Source organism: Trachurus trachurus, assembly GCF_905171665.1.
Source record: "Trachurus trachurus genome assembly, chromosome: 21".
Classification (NCBI taxonomy): domain Eukaryota; kingdom Metazoa; phylum Chordata; class Actinopteri; order Carangiformes; family Carangidae; genus Trachurus; species Trachurus trachurus.
In genome coordinates this window covers 20,611,694-20,628,037 of record NC_139899.1, presented here as the reverse complement: position 1 = coordinate 20,628,037, position 16,344 = coordinate 20,611,694, and positions in this window count along the sequence as shown.

The window sequence follows — 16,344 nt, the reverse complement described above, 5'->3', positions numbered from 1 at the left end:
AAATGTGCTAAAGGTCAGTTAAAAAATTCCTTATTCATTTTACATTGTATATGATTTTTAATTTCTAAAGATCATGAGATTAAATTCAGAACCGAATTATCTTTCACCATCTTTTGGAATTGGAAAAAAAAAGGCCACGATAATTCAGCTGTCAGTATGTGCTGTATGATTGCATACTGTGTGCATGGCGACTAATTTGAAGGCAGCATATGAGCATGTGACACAGATGCCACAATCACAGTTTGCCACAGGCCAATGTTTATTTTATGATGTGAATTCAATTATAGTGGGGTCTAGATTATCACACAATAACCTGTCTACAGTAAGTTATTGTCTTCTGCTAAATATGTAGACAAACCTACCAATATGCTTTGTTTTCATTCTGCATAAACCTTGCATTGTGCTGCCAATGGCACCCCACTCATCATCCCATGTGGTGCTGGTGGGCATATAGAGCAGTCTTTCAAAGCGGTGCCATCTCCATATGTTTACCACGATAATCTTTTATCTGCCATCCCTGACTCTGGTTCACTCCCTTCCTCGCCTGTGGCAACAATTTTATTTCTGCATCAATTAGCACAGTGATTAATACAACAAGCAAACAGTTTAGAGGTAATGGCACACAATTAACATCTTTCCCCATCATAAAGGGTATGCTAAACACTCACACCACCACTTTCTCTGCCTGGAATAGAGAGAAGTGTTTATTCCCTAATTCATATGCTCTCAGATGGAAGTGGAGTGGGCCTGGCTTTGTGCTATGCCATCACCACATTAATCTAATTATAGATAACTGAAAATGAGTCTTGCAAATCAGGACTGTGTGTGCGTGTGACACCCCTACTCCCCCCCCTTCTCACACACACATGAACACATGCACACACACGCTCAAATTGTCCCCTAAGTAGGAGAATGAATGAAAATGCCTTCGCTTTTCAATGCGCTGCCGCCACGCAAGTGCCAACCCGCCCTTCAAATGCCAACGTCGCTGGTGAAAAGGCACCATTCACTTGCTTTGTATCCAAAACTTGTTACTGACTTACTTTTACCACCTACCCCCACGACTCTTTTCTCTTTTCCTGTTTTCTAATTACAAATCCACTGGCACCAGGAGGGTGTGCATGGGTAAATAGAGCTGTAGGGGCCTGTCATGTGTGTAGTAGTGGAGAGAAGTCCTCGCAGCGCTGAGGGATGAGATGATTTGTTGTGATTGACAGCTACCTTGAGACTGGCCTGATGGAGTTGTCAAAGCTGTATGCTAACAGCCTGTTTCCTTGCTACTGCAGATGTACTCTGCTCCGCTGTACTGCACACACACATGCACGCACACACGCAGAGTGTTTTCCAGCATTTGGCACATCATGGGAACTCAAATATTTATTAGGACAATGGTTTTTAAATGCAATGCGAGAAGAGGCTGTCAGATTTCGAATCAAATTGCGCTTTTTGGGGGTTATTCTAGTATAAACAAGCATTTTGTACTGACAGCTTCACACTGCCACCTCTTCCATATCACAGTCTTGTTTTTTCTGCAAAGCCAAGACAGAGCTGTATTTGAGGGTGCCGTCTTGGGCTAACACCGGGTGTGTGAATACAATGGCAATCCTACATCTGGGAACTCAGTGGGAAGACTATCCCATTTCTCACTTGTGCTGTTAGAAGAGGGTGTTCATTTTTACAAGGTGGATAGTGTTACTATGAAATGAAGTTGTGCAAAATTCCCTGTGAAAATCTGGTTATGAGCGTTAGCGATGATTTTTGACTGGTACTATTCATCACATGGGTCCACAGAGAGTCAGCAGAGCAAGTTTGTTTATGGTGGGCAGAATCCCTTCCCACCCTTAGTAAATGTAACAGGAGAGGTAGACATTTCTGTCATTAAAGACAATTATTCTTAAAAAAAAAAAAAAAAAAACTTCACACTAGAAACTGCATAGATTACGTAAGATGTATAAATGGGTATATAATTGCTCTGTTATGTTTCTGACATGGGCGTATGATGTAGTGTAAGTTTGTCGGTGGCTTCAAGGAACCGCAGCAAAGGGAAAGGTGTGTCACGGCTCACAGGCTCTGGTTCCGTAATATGGGCCCAGCAGGGAATAAAATGACCAACCTCACTCTGCACTTGGTCACCGGATTTCTCCTCTGGCCCCAAGTCTTTTTTTTTTTTTTTTCCTTTTCTATCTAGTTTTCCCTCACGCCTCGTTCTCCTTGCAGTTATTCATCTCAGGAACAAAAGCTAAGTGTTTAGCTGTGAGCCAGATCAAGGGCCTGCTTCTTCCTCCCAGGAAAAGGTGGAATAACAAATATGGCCGACGTTGAAATCAGCCATACCTTCTGTTGGCTCCAGACTCTCACATCTGTGCCGCACCTCTCTCCGTCTCCCACACAGCTGCTGCCGAGGCTGGGGAGGCTTCAGCCCAGTGCCTCCCAGCTCCCATCGCCTGGGATTCCCCTGGGAAGAGGCTGACTGGCACCCAGACTGCCAGCCAGATGATGGATCCTACCAGGAGAATCAGACGTGATAGGGGGAGGTGAGGCTGCAGGAGTCGCCACCACTGAACCTGAGGACGAGGGGCAGATGCGGTCAGCTGCCTCAGCTCTTGTGTATGTGTGTGTGTGTGTGCATGTGTTTGAGTGTGTTTGCATGCAGATATGTTATATGTTTACATCTGTGTAGGTCCATGTGTTTGAATGCCCATCCCATGTCTGTGGGTGGTTATTTTGGCACATGTAGTCAAGTTTTTTTTTCTTTTTCTTTCTTCTTCTTTTTTTTCACTCCAGTCACATTCTCCATCTGGACCTGAAGTATTTCGTTAGCTGTACAATGTTACATTTTATTTTGAAAGCTGACAAAATATCAGCCGTGTTGGTCTTTTAATGTTTGTCATGTCTGCTATTGGACCTTCCTGAAAACCGTGACAGATGCCAAATGACACATGTTGAGGTTGAGACGAATCCGGTTGAAAAAGAGACAAGATAAAAGAGAAGTAGATGGTATCATCATTTTTTTTTTTTTTTTTTTTTTACAGTACAGTAGATCTTTAATCTCCTTTAACATAACTGTGAACCACAGATGAATCCTTTCTATCTCTAATTTGTAAGTTTCAATTATTAAACAGAAAAAAAAACATGTTTAAAACCTTTTAGTGGGCTCAGCATATTGTTTTGTCATTTCTGGCATGACCAGCTTGATCTTGTGATACCAGCTGGATGAAAGCTTCATTCTTGCCCTGCGGCGTCCTGCTGTGCCATTGCCTCAACCAGACACTGTGATGGTAAGTGACTGCTGTAATTGTTCTGCTCCCAGCTCTTACACTTCAGCCATCCAACTGGCTCCTTCCTCTTGGTCGTGCCACATTGCCCTCATGGGCCGTCTTGGCACGGACCCCGCGGCCCCATCACCCAACCCCCCCTCCGTCGCCCACCGCCCCCCCTCCTTCAGCACAGAGATTTAATACAACTGTACAGTTTGATGTTGATGTGGAATTTCTTTCAGATGAATGCCTATTGATGACTGTAGCGCTTACATAACTCTCATCTCTGTGTCAATACTATCAAGAGGCATAAAAAATAAATAGGATTCAATGAGCAATCTGTACGCAGTGATGTGTTTGATGTTGTAAATAGATTCCAGTATTCTTGCATTGCCCAAAAATTATGTGTTAAAGAAAAAAAAATCTAATTATTGGGCTGGTTTATTCACACTGTAAAAAACACGTTTTGCCTTTTACCTTCGCTGTTGTCAAACCATACAGATTAAGATTTCACCAAACGTTAGTTAATGTTATGTTGCGGTGCTCAGAGCATTCATTTTCAAGTCAAACATTTCTGTTTGTTCTTCTTTACTTATTTATTGTCTTCTTTCTACTTCACTGGAAAGCTATTGATGGTACAAGCCTGCACAGTGGGTGTTATTAGGAGCAGATAAAACCAAAAAAACACAGCTCCAGAAAAGATTAAATTTGAAGAGAGGAAAAAAAAAAACATGAGCTGACACTTAAAATATTTTTTTCATGACCATTGCACAGATTTTTAAAAAAAATCTATTTTTTTTTCAAAAGGCATAAAAATGAATAAACAATGATGACGCACGGTGAGCATCTACAGTATATCACTATTTCAAAGTGTTCGCTTAGCAGCCAGTATGTTTTCTTCATCGTCATCTCTCTTAAAGATTATGCATGCACTCAAATGCTCTCGTTGCCTCATGTAGCCCCGCCGACTATGCCAGCACGCGCACACACACACACACACACACACACACACAAAAGCAAACAGAGGAGAGGGGGGGGGGAGACCAATGAGGGGCGGGTTGCTCACTGTACTGTACATCAAATATTAAATTGTTTACCATGGTAAATAAACTCATCTCAGCGCAGTCTGTTTGAAGTGACAGTCGTTGCTGTGAGTGGTGGGTGAAGTGGATCAGCTCTTGTCGTATGGTGGGGGAATCTCTACTGTAGAAAAGAGACTCATTTACCATTCACACTGTTGTGTCTCTTCTTCTGCACGAAGCTGCTGTTGGAAAGGCAGCCGCGCTCTCTGCATAAGTCAGAGCTGACGTTGACATCTTTGCCTTTTGGGGTTAAAACCCTGTAGTGGTCTCCATCCGTTTATTTTTGTAATTAACGTGACACAGTGAAGAGGAGGACGAGGTGAAGAAGAGGAAATCAGAGAGGAATAGTGAACCATTCTCCACAACTGTACTGTTTAAAAAGAAAAAATCTGCACCTCTACACTGTCCATCCATCATCATCTCCTTTCACCTACCTGAATATACACAAAGTCACACACACACACACACACACACACACCTCCACGCACAGCACACACTCAAGTCCAACTGTAGGGATTTGTGTGCCTTGGCTTTTATGTTGCCTAACCACCAGTAGTCAAGTCAGGAGCCTAGTGAATAATTCACTATATTTACCTGCTCCTCTCTTCAAGACTTATAATGTTTGTATTGCGGTGCAAGTAAATGAATAAATAAATAAACAAATAAACAAATAAATAAATAAATGAAGCACTAGGTGAACATGTGAATGCATAAATAACTAAAGGAGCAGCGAGGCAGGGCTGGTGTCTCAGCCAGAGGTATGTTGCCATCTTCTGGTTTTGGAGTCAAACTTCAGGGGAAGAAGAGAGGAAGAAGAAGAAGAACAAGAAGAAGAAGAGAGAATGCTTTTGCACCTGAGACCTTCACTTGCTCCATCTTTCATTTTTGTGATTTTAATGTCATTTTTTTTTTACAGAAATATGTCTTTTAACTGGCAGCAATCAATGAATCTCAGACAGATAAGTGGGAGCGTGAATGTATCTGATTCATTGGCAAGACTGGTACCTTAGTGTTGCCACTTGTTTGGTTCAGTCAGGGTTAACCTTCATAAATAAATGCTATCAATGAGATTATGCAAATTGTGTTACGCAACAATATACATCTTTGATAAGTGGTTGGAGGCTCTACTTTGAGGTGTTGTCACGAGTTGCTGCCAGAATTTCGATGCCTTTCCTTGTTCGTCTCATTTGCATGTATGATTATCCACATATGCCCTCCTGTTCCACCACTGCTCTGAATATGATCTGTGCTGTGGCAGGGTGTTAATTGGCTTGGCCCTGCAGTGTGTATGTGCACTGGTGTGTGTCTGCGTGCGTGTCTGTACTGCCACACCAATGTTTGCGTATGTATATGTCAGCGTGTTGACAGCGTGAGCAGTGTCAGAGTCTCTCTCCGCGGCCCGGCACATGTGGCTCTCCTCCAGTCCGAGTGGCTCTTTCCTCTGTTCCTAACATGCGCTCTGTGCCTCCCCAGCCCTGTCCAGCCCTGCCTGCTCGGTGAGGCCCTGTCTGAGGTTGATCAGGGCCTTAGCAAGACGCCAACAGCTCACTGTGGAGCTGAGGAGAATATATTAGATCCTATAGACAGTCAGCTGCTGGGTTGTTTGATATTGCATTGTATTTTGTAAAATTGTGTGACACAAACTGTAATTAAAAATGAATATATCTTTGCATTGTCATGATGTACTACTGTATGTGTCCAGATCACAAAATAGATACAAATGTGACGTAAACACTCTAAAAAATAAAGCTGAGTTTGTTTTCGTCTCCACTTTTCTCTTGCCTGCAAATAAAACTGTCTCCACTTATAATAAAAATCTGACAAGTTCTGATCTCGGTCCAGTTCGGTGCGGACCGTTACCTTGTTTCTCAGACTTCCTCAGCCAAGTCCTGTGGCATTTCTGCTCATTCCATTGTTTTGGATACGGATGTCCCCATGGGATATTTGTGTGCCTTCCTTTATGGCGTCCGGCGACTCTGCCAACTGTGTTTCATGTTCATGTTGCTGTTGCTGTTGCCCGCTCGCTCCCTTTCAGTACCTGTGTGAGGTTTTATGTGCCTTGGTGTTACCTGCCAACTGTGTCTGTGTTGCTCTATGTGGGCGCGATGGTCAGCAACATGTGAGGTGCTGTTTCCTTCTGTGTCACAAGCGTTTGTGTGACTTTACTTTGTGTGTTATGTGGAGTTTTTTCGTGGGGTGCTGAATAAGCGGGATGCCATGCTGAGTGGGCACATGCCCCAGAAAGTGCCAGAGGACAATCAACACTGCCACCGCGCACGCACTCACACACACACACACATACAAATGCTTGCCCTCCCTCTCTCTCCTTCTCCTCTTTCCTGTCTGTATCTTTTCCCGCCATCCCTCCTTGTTCTTTTTTGCCTGCGGCAGGACAGCTGTGTCCATCAGGCCATGAGGCCCGTGACATGGGTCACACACTAAGAATCCACCAAGATCATGGCAGCAGCGCAGCTCTTGGCTGTTTGTGTAGAGATGTGCAGAAACTGTCTCCAGAAAAGAAAATAGAGAAATACACTTTCAAACTCAATTTGTCAATTTGCCATTTCAAACTTAATTTGTCAAACTTTATTCAGATTTCATTCTGTATATCGATGTCTAGTAGGCTACTTCAATTTAAAAAATGTATATATTTTTAACTGTGCACTTGTTTGTGCAAAGGAGAAAAAAACATAAATGGGAAGGTCCAGGACCCACTTACTGAGACTGACAGTGTATAATGTATTAATCTGAAAAGAGACAGATTGGTTAAATAATAACAATAAAAAAAACATTTAGGGATTAAAATGTAGAGCAGCAGTGAACCCTAATTATAATTAGAAAGATAATTGAGTCAACAATAAGATTGATGAGAGAATTTCTTTCATTTTCAGTTTGCAGGCCTCACTTCACTCTATTAAATCCTCTAATGCGGCGCTGGCAGCAGTAGAAGTACCAATGTTTTCAATGGTTCCACAATAATGAGTGGACCATCGTAGTGGCCCCTGAATGAGATCCATTATGATTTCATGGCTGGTTGGGCAGATTATTAACTGTGTGCTCTTTAAAAAAGGTGTTGTCAGCTTCACTTACAATTACCTGAGTCTTTTATTTTATGTTACACATCATGGATGCTGAAAGAAGGAATTGCAGAAAAGATAGATCAATCACATCCTCTGTTGTGTGTGGGTTTTTTTTTCAAGGTAGGCAAAGATAAAACAGTTTGTTTTTTTTCATCTAACTGATGTGAGTCAAATTACTGGGCTTCAAAGACAGAGGAAAGTTCTTTGCAACATTAATTCTGACAAGGCAATTCACATGTAAATAAAGAAGTTTTTTTTACCAAACAGATACAAAGAAATATTTCAATATGAAGGAACATATTTGTGCATAAATATAAAATGCATTTGATTTAAATGTAATCCATGAATGCAGAATCACACTGAAAAATCTCCTTACTCATTCACATGGCTGCAGGAGCCAAAGTGCAAAACTGATGCTGTAACATATAAGTTTACCTAATCAAAATCATCTTTCTGAATGAATAATGTGACGCTATGACAGTGGTGTAATTCACTGTAAGGTTCGGAGAACATACTTTTACAACACAGACTTTCACAGACTGTTGCTTTTCTTCTTGAACCTGTCATGACTAATTAATGCTGTGGATTATTTGCTCAAATCAGACACACAGCATTTCACATTTCATTTCATTCGTCTATTTTTTTTTTGGACTACTTTTGATTCCCTGCGTCGTTAAGAGATGCAATAAAATCATACTATTGGACATGATTATATTCATTACTACCATCCATTATTCGGTCATCCTTTATTTTAAATCTTAAAAGGTTGTAACATTTCCTCATTTTCCCTAAATGTCACTGTGCATTTACATTTTTTTCTCTCTCTCTCTCTCAATCAATGCATCTGGATTTTGTTTTTATTGCTGTCCAATTGCCATGTGGAGCTGTATTTATAGTGAAAATATTGTCACACATTGCCACAGCTGCTCAAATTCACTTAATGTCGGGCTTTGAGGAGCAGCTAAAAGCTTTGCTCTAACAGCTCTGTGTCTTTGATGTCGGGGAACTGGATATCCCCGCAGATCTGGAACACAGTCCCAGAATAAACACTGTGGTCTGGAGGTTAACTTGCAGAGCACTATATAGCCTGAATGATGAAATCCATACGGCTTCAATGAAGGTGCCTCTCTCTCTTCCCTCTTCTCTCTCTCTTCTCCCCACCTCACCCCTCACTCATTCACTGCTTCCTTTCTCTCTCGTTCTCTCTCTCTCTCTCTCTCTCTCTCTCTCTCTCTCTCACTCCCACTCCAGCAGCTTTTGTAACTTTGTGTGGTGTGGCAGCATGTGCTCTCTCTCTCTCTCTCTCCCTCTCCCTCTCCCTCTCCCTCTCCCTCTCCCTCTCCCTCTTTCTTTCTCTCTCTCTCTTGCCCTTTATCTTCCCCTCTTCCGCTCATCTCTCTTCCTCTGGTCCTCTTTCTCTGTTCCTTTTCACTTGTGGAGATCCATTTGAACAGAGGAGCTGTGCTCTCTGTGACCTGTGCTTGTCAGTGTTAATTGTATGGGTTTAATTACAAAAACACATTTAGCACGTTGAAAGGGGTTTAAGTTAAATCCTTCCTCTTCAGACCAAACCTCTAGGATTTAGATGTGGCAGGGCTGTATCAGCTATCCGAGTCAGATTAGATGTTGCCTCTTATCTTACTACAGCCTGTCTTTTGAGTCGCCTTTTATTCAGCTGTCTGTCTGAGGCTTTTGCAGGCTGCTTAGATGCTCTTAGCAAGGCAGCTTGATTTGTATGATGCACCCACTCACTGCCTCCCAAAAGAATGATTTACATCTCCATTCTGCTCATTAATAATCAAGAGAAGTTGTAGAAGTTGTCTTAATTAAAAAAATATATAATTTATTTCAAAATAAACCTGTGAAAAGGATATATCTGCTACATTAAACAAAAACTTATTTGAAGGATTTTAAACTGATCCAAAAACAACAAATTTATTTTAACTATTCAACTTATTTGTCCATTAAGTGAAACTGTATATTTGCATAAACAGATTAAATATGCAAACATTAAATGATCAAATCTGGAGATTGCACACATAGATTTTTACAAATGTTTGACACGAAGCTTTTACAGTTTAATCTTTAATTTCCGTAATGTGAAATGTGCCTAGTATATAAAAATGTGTTTTAAAAAAACAAAAAACAAAATCATCATGACATAATTCTGTTGCACAGACGCATCCAAACTTAATTCATTTGAGTCCAGTGCATTGTGCAGCAGCCAGTGAAGCTCTGTTTAATCAGAAGGATTTGTCATGTGATTGACGCACTGTTGACAGCAGTATTGGGGCAGTATTTAGCAAGGTCTCAGGACCCCCGTGGCTAAAGTGAATTTTATGGAGGCACTGGTGGGTCGCTGGCATAACAAGAAGTCAGGCCGGTTTTAAAGCTGATGCAAATGAAGGTATTTCATGTTGACATCTCACCGTCTGGGGTGTGATAGTTGATCACTTTGTGCATGGTGGGAAAACAAAAGTGCATGCAAAGCCAACAACATAGTCTATGTGTGTGTGTGAGAGAGTGGGAGTGAGAGAGAGAGAGAGATAGAGAGAGAAAGAGAGAGAGTGTGTGTGTGGTTACACCCACCACTGTCCCTCTCTGTGTCTGGGAGCAGAGTAGAGTACATTAACAGACCTAATTTACAATGTATGGACTCCGCGGACTGGAACATTTGGAGTTATGAGATAGTTATGCGCTTGGTTAACAATGCTTGGATTGAAAATGGGGCCAATTGCTGGTGGTGATCTAGTGTGTCTCTAATTATGAGTTATTACCTAGAGGCTGTTTAAAAACTGAGAAAACACCTACATGGCCACAAAATAAAATAATAATGATAATAATAATAAAACAAATTAAGAATATATTGAAAAATAATTAAAGGTAAGTTGGTGATGTGTAAATATTATTCATGAATGTCCTAATTTAGAATCATTAAACCACATTTATCTGTGGTTGGACATGATGTAATTTTGAATATTTAAATACGACATAATGGTAAATAAATCATATGGCTTTGATATACTTTTACATATATTTTTTAAACTATTTAGTTTTTGGTTTTAAATTGTTTTCTATTTTAATTCACCAAGTTTAGGTTTTAATTTGCAAACCTGGAAATAATTACTCAGTGCTGATAGTATATATATTTTTTCCCAATAATTCTCAGTAATTGAGACAGATTCATTTACTTGGACTCTGCATGTTTTCGTTGTTTGTTTGTTTAAGAATAAATTAGATAGCTCTAATAATGACATTTTAATTCTCTTGATTTTTGCAGAAGCCCTCAGGATTTCTGTTTTTATTTTATTTATTCATTCATTTCTTTGCTTTTCAATGCAGCCAGTAATACTTTCATTAAGGCTTCCCTGGATTCTAGTTTCTGCAAAAAACAAATAGTCAAATTATCTATTAAGAAAATAATTGTTTCAGGTGGATGATGGCATTCCTCTTATTTTGAAGGGGGAGGGGGGGTAATTTCATGCTGCTATTCAAATCATCTTTCAAAATACCTACTGTATTTGTCCATATTAACAATGTCATATTTTAACCCATCAATCATTATTTTTATTTGAGTTATTTTTTTCCCTAAAAAATCTTGGACCACAACAAGCATAGCTATATATTAGAAAATCACAGCAGGTCTGAACTCATTCACTCACACACTGTCAGAAATAGCCACTCAAGAAAAAAAAAAAACATATTGAGAGGTTGTTCCCTCATGCTTTTATGTGTTCATCACTGACCTTTAACCTCTTCATCCTTAGGTCCATATTGGTAAAATGAACATTATTAAGATGACATGTCCTGAATATTTTTGGGGGACTCTCCCTGCAGTCCCTGAGGTCATGGTTTTGTGGGCAGCGCTGCCCCTAGATGCAAGACTGAGAACTACAGTCCTGTCACAATTTGTGTGAGGATTTTTAAGGTAAGTCTATGGTTGAATTTTAGGGATCTCCTTTTCAGATTTACAAAGGTACCCCAGAGATGAGATGATTTAATAAAGAATTATAATTTTCTTATAATTTTTCATTTGTCTAACTAGTTTAAAGCATCTTTTAAGCCATCAGCTCATCTCTCTGACTGTGAAAACCAGAGGAAAAAAAGAAAGAAATCACAGAAAAAAGAAGCATAAGTCTTGTCTCGCATAAGTGATCTCAAATTTATCTCTTTCCAATGAACGGACAGAAATAAGAATGAATGAATTGCAGCTCTGAGGTTTAATTGCTTTTTCATGATCCAGCAATCCTGCAGGAAAATGCAGCGTAAAAAAGCCCAATTAGAGTCTTTTCACTTTGTGCTGGAGACAGCAGGGTTCAGGCTGATTGTCTTTCTCTGCTAGTTGCTCTGCTCCAGAAGGTGATACTGGGTTGGACCCCTGTTACCCTCCGAGCCTTCTGTTAAATTTGGCAGAAAAAACACCGGGGCTCAAGGAAGAACAAAGGCGCGCCAGTTTCACCATAGAACCAGAAAAAGAATCCCTGAAGAATGGATTAATTTGGTCTAATCGAGGAGACCTATTCCATGCTTACACCAGCAATGAGAGCTACTGGAGCAAGCAGGAAGCAGTTCTTCTCCTTTATTAAATTGCATAAAATGGCTCAGAAGTTCTTTAGCATGCTCCCTCTATACAGCAGATGCTCTGCATTAATTGGTCTATGAAGGCCTGACCCAGGGTTCTGTGCAAGGGGTTTAAGAAGCATATTTATTATTTGCTATAACCTGGCGTACATGATGTGTGCTCACGAGGGTCGTAATTCACCATATTATACAGTTCTTAACGTTGTGCGTGCTTCGGGGAGCTGGTGTTTTGGAGTTAATGTTTTAACAGCAGGTAAGTCCTAAACACCATTCATCAGAGGCCTGCTCTCTCCCCTCATCCGGCCACAGCCATGACTGATGGGCCTGTCTTTTGTATGAATGTTTAGCACAGTGGAAAGCCATATGCCACTGGCACCGACTCCTGCCCACCACCTCCTACTGTAGCAGTGGTGGAGAGAAGAAGGAGAAGAAGAAAGTCAGAGAGAGACAGAATGGCAGGATGAGAGACAGAGGGGGATTCAAACGCAAGAGGACAAGAGAGCAAAACGAGCGTGGAGGGAAAAGAAAAATGAAACGAAGGGGGGAAATCTTACTGAAGTGGTCCCATGCATGGGCAAAAGCTTAAACACAGCTCACTATGCTACATACAATACATGTGCACATATACATGCACTTATCTACACACATTAATAGTGGTAGAGATGTATTTTTAATAAGAGAAGCGGCGGTGGGAGGTGAGAGGGGAGGTGGTGCTGGGCCGGTCCATCTGTCCCAAGCAGCCTCTCTCCCAGTGCTGCTGCCGCCCCCTCGTGAGAGAAGCACAGCTGTTACTGGAAAGCCCTACTGTCCAGAAAGGGGCTTGCACTCCTCCCCTCCATCCTCCATCCCTCTGTCCCTCCACCTCTCTGCCCAAACACCCCCGCACGAGGATGAAACGAACCAGCGAGCCCAGCCACTGTGCAGTCAGCCTGCGCGTCTGCAATTTCAAACCTCTTTAGATCATTTTTCATGCTCACCAGAAATGAATAATGCACACATTAACTGGTGCCAGTTAATAAATTTCCGTCTCACTGCACTATATTTTTCAATAAGGGTCTAGCTGGTTCGTTTTGTTTTGCAAAACAGCCTCAGAGGGCTCCTGCTGCAAATTATCCCAGGCCCCCCCCACCCCACCCACCCTTCCTTTCCAGCGAGTTTTTCCTTGACTTAAGAAATGACAAAATGATCATAAATCAGTTTAAATTTCCACTGTTGCATGCAAATGTCAGTGAGTATATTTGCCATCTTGTTATATCCATGATCATTCGTAGTGCTTTTCTCAACTGAAGATAATACACCACAACATTTTTCACAAGAGTGCATCCTCAACATTCAGCCCCCAGGGCACCCGCTACATAGAAACAGAATCAATCTTGGGGAACTTCCAGCCTTTGTAAGGGAGCCAAATTGGCAGACTAGGTCCATTATATCAGTTCAGCAAAGCCCTGGCTAGCATCTGGCCACACTGGACATTTTATAGCCCATCTCTAACTATTAATCATTGGCCGCGACATCACGGGCTCTCAAGAGGATGGTTGGATGCTCCGTTACAGAGAACGCCACTGAAAATGCCAGGGCATGTAGACGCGACAGTCCCAATACCCACTGACAGTAGCCCTCCTTAAAATGACAGAGTGCATCCAAGCCAGACGGACAGAGTGGTGTCAGAGAGGCGCTGTGACAGGCGAGGGGACCCCTCGGAAAATGCCACCGTGCCCTAGTGGCCTACAGTGTTGTAGTGCACTGGTAGTATCTGTTCTGAGGTCGTGTCATGTAATCTGATCTAGATGAAGCGGACAGGGTGGGTCCCTCTCCGGGATGCGGATGGGGTGTCAGACAAGCTGCTCCTCTAATAAGGACTGCCATTCTAATGATCATTCAGTCAGCCTAACCTCTGACCCCTACTGTTATAAGAAACAGAGGGAGGGGCAGACCAGGATGGTGGGAAGGACAGTGGGTTCAAATGCACAGTATTTACATCAATTAGACAGGCAAGATGGAGGTGCCCATCAGAGCCCATTAGGATTGTTGTGGTCTTTTGGGGAGGGGGGCGAGAGGGAGGGACAGTGAGGGCCCTACAGAGGCCCAGCAGACACATCACAGGACTGCCCTTGATCACATCCTGTCAGATTGATGAGAACTCCGTCAAAGACATTCGTATAAACAAACGGTATGTTCGAGGGCCTGCGTGCGTGTCTTTGCTTATCATGAAGTACAATAACACCGCTCACATTAGACACAGTGTTGTCTTTACCTCCCAAAATGTCAATCAAAAAGACCCCGTTCCTGCAAACCCCAGTCACCCGCTCTCAGTGTGACCATCACGCACGTACTCACACTGCTGCTATATTTCCATGTAGCAGTTTTTTGATAAGCCCTGTGTTTCTCTATTTTGTTGGGGGGTTGCTGCTTATCAGATGCAAAATAGCACACCTGCTGTTCCAAAACACCCTCAGTGGGTTCAAATTAGTGCTCCCCTGCTTCTTGTTCTTCTATTGAATATTCTGCTGCAACAAAAGGATGACAATGTTTTATTTTTTTTCATTACAAGTTCTGTGACAATCAAAACAAAATGCCTTGTTGAATTTAGTATAACAGATTTGTGAGTGGTTTTGGCTGTGAACAATCAGACACGATTCTCCTGAATCCATTGATTACACTGATCAAAACTCATCGGTGTGATTAATGGAACACAAGAAAGGACCCCACCTGGGAGCTGATTTCATTATCATTGTGATGGAGCATCCAAGCAGGTAAAAGGTGTACAGTGAAAACCCAGAGAACAAGGGAAGGACTTCATAAGGCAGTAGTATCCCATCTTTTATTAATGTCACTCCCTAGGACAGCAGGTTTTTGTCAGTCAGAATGGATAATGAAGATGTTGGCAGGGCCGGTGAGTCCATCCCTTTAATACTCACATATTTTATGATAATGAAAGGTACTCAAAGAATGATTATGATAAAAGTGGACTCCCCCACTGATGTGCCAGCACAGCTGTGCAGCTAGACAGTCAGCTGCAGGCACCGAAAAAAAGGGATCACACAGCAAGTAAAGGAAGGATCCATAAGTACATAAAGCGAATAGCTGATGGTATTGTAGCCAGTCCAACGTCTGCAGCACTGCATGTTACACTGCATGACGAAAAATAATATGAAGCAAAGGCTTGCAGTCTTGAATGTCAGTATGAAAACCTTTTTGATCTTATTCTGTCTGCATTGGCTCCATAGCATGAAGCCCTTTCACCATTCTGACCTTTACATGAGCCTTGTTGAAACAGGTTTAATCTTTAACTAAACAATACTGCGAGCGTGCACAAGCTATTTGTTATGGTTTCACATCTATCTACCACCGAGTCCTTACATCAAAGCAGCAAAAATAAAAAAAACAGAGCCAGAGCAAGAAGGAAATTTCATCATGCGTTATTAGTTGCATATTTAGGGAGGTCGCATACAGAGGACACTGATGGTCGTGTGAGCTGTGGCACCGCCCCCACCCACCCACCCCACCATGTGCATATCAGTAACATCTTCCAAGCATCAAAGCATCAACTGGAGTATTGTACTGTATGAGTAAACAAACTTAGCGGCCCCTAAAGCAAAGCCATACCAACCTGCCAGAGCTTCAAAAGTTTCCTGCAAGCTGTAGGAAGCAGGTGAAAAAATAGAAGTGCAATGAACTTTGACCCCGGGTGCATACTTGTTGACTGATGTTTCACACTGGGGTCGCCTTTTCCCTCGGCAGCGTTCTTCAAGAGGAGCAGGGCCCCGTGTGCGAGTATATATGTGTGTGCGTGCATGCATAGTCCCCGGGGAGATCATCCCCATCTCCCTTTGAAGGCTCTGTGCTATAGAGCTGTTTTCATACAGCACCGGCCGCGGGTTTCCTGTCTCAGCTGACCCCTCGTCTCCTCTTGGACACTTCAGAAAAACTTCTCAGCACAAACACCTTTCTCCTATTAACTACAGAGGCTACAAGGGGAGAGGGGAGGCAAAGGAGGTTTTGAACCTCAGAGTGCCATCCCACTCAGGAACAAAGAGATGGGTATTAAAAACAAACATGATAACCACATCATCCCACCAGTGGTCAACACTTACCAGCTGATGCCTCTCACAGATAGTCAGTGTGCTGTGTTTTCCCTGCTGCTTGAGTATAAAGACTATGCTGTGTTTTCTTGTGCATGTACAGACCATGAAGGTTTTGGCTCTTGGTCTGAACTATAGCGGCTTTTGAGTATAGGAACATTCGTGTCTCCTGACAGGAGGCCAACCCAAATAAATTTTACAACAGATTCTTTGGAGCCACACATGCATGGTGCTCTGTCCAGCTGACACAACACAGGGTCAG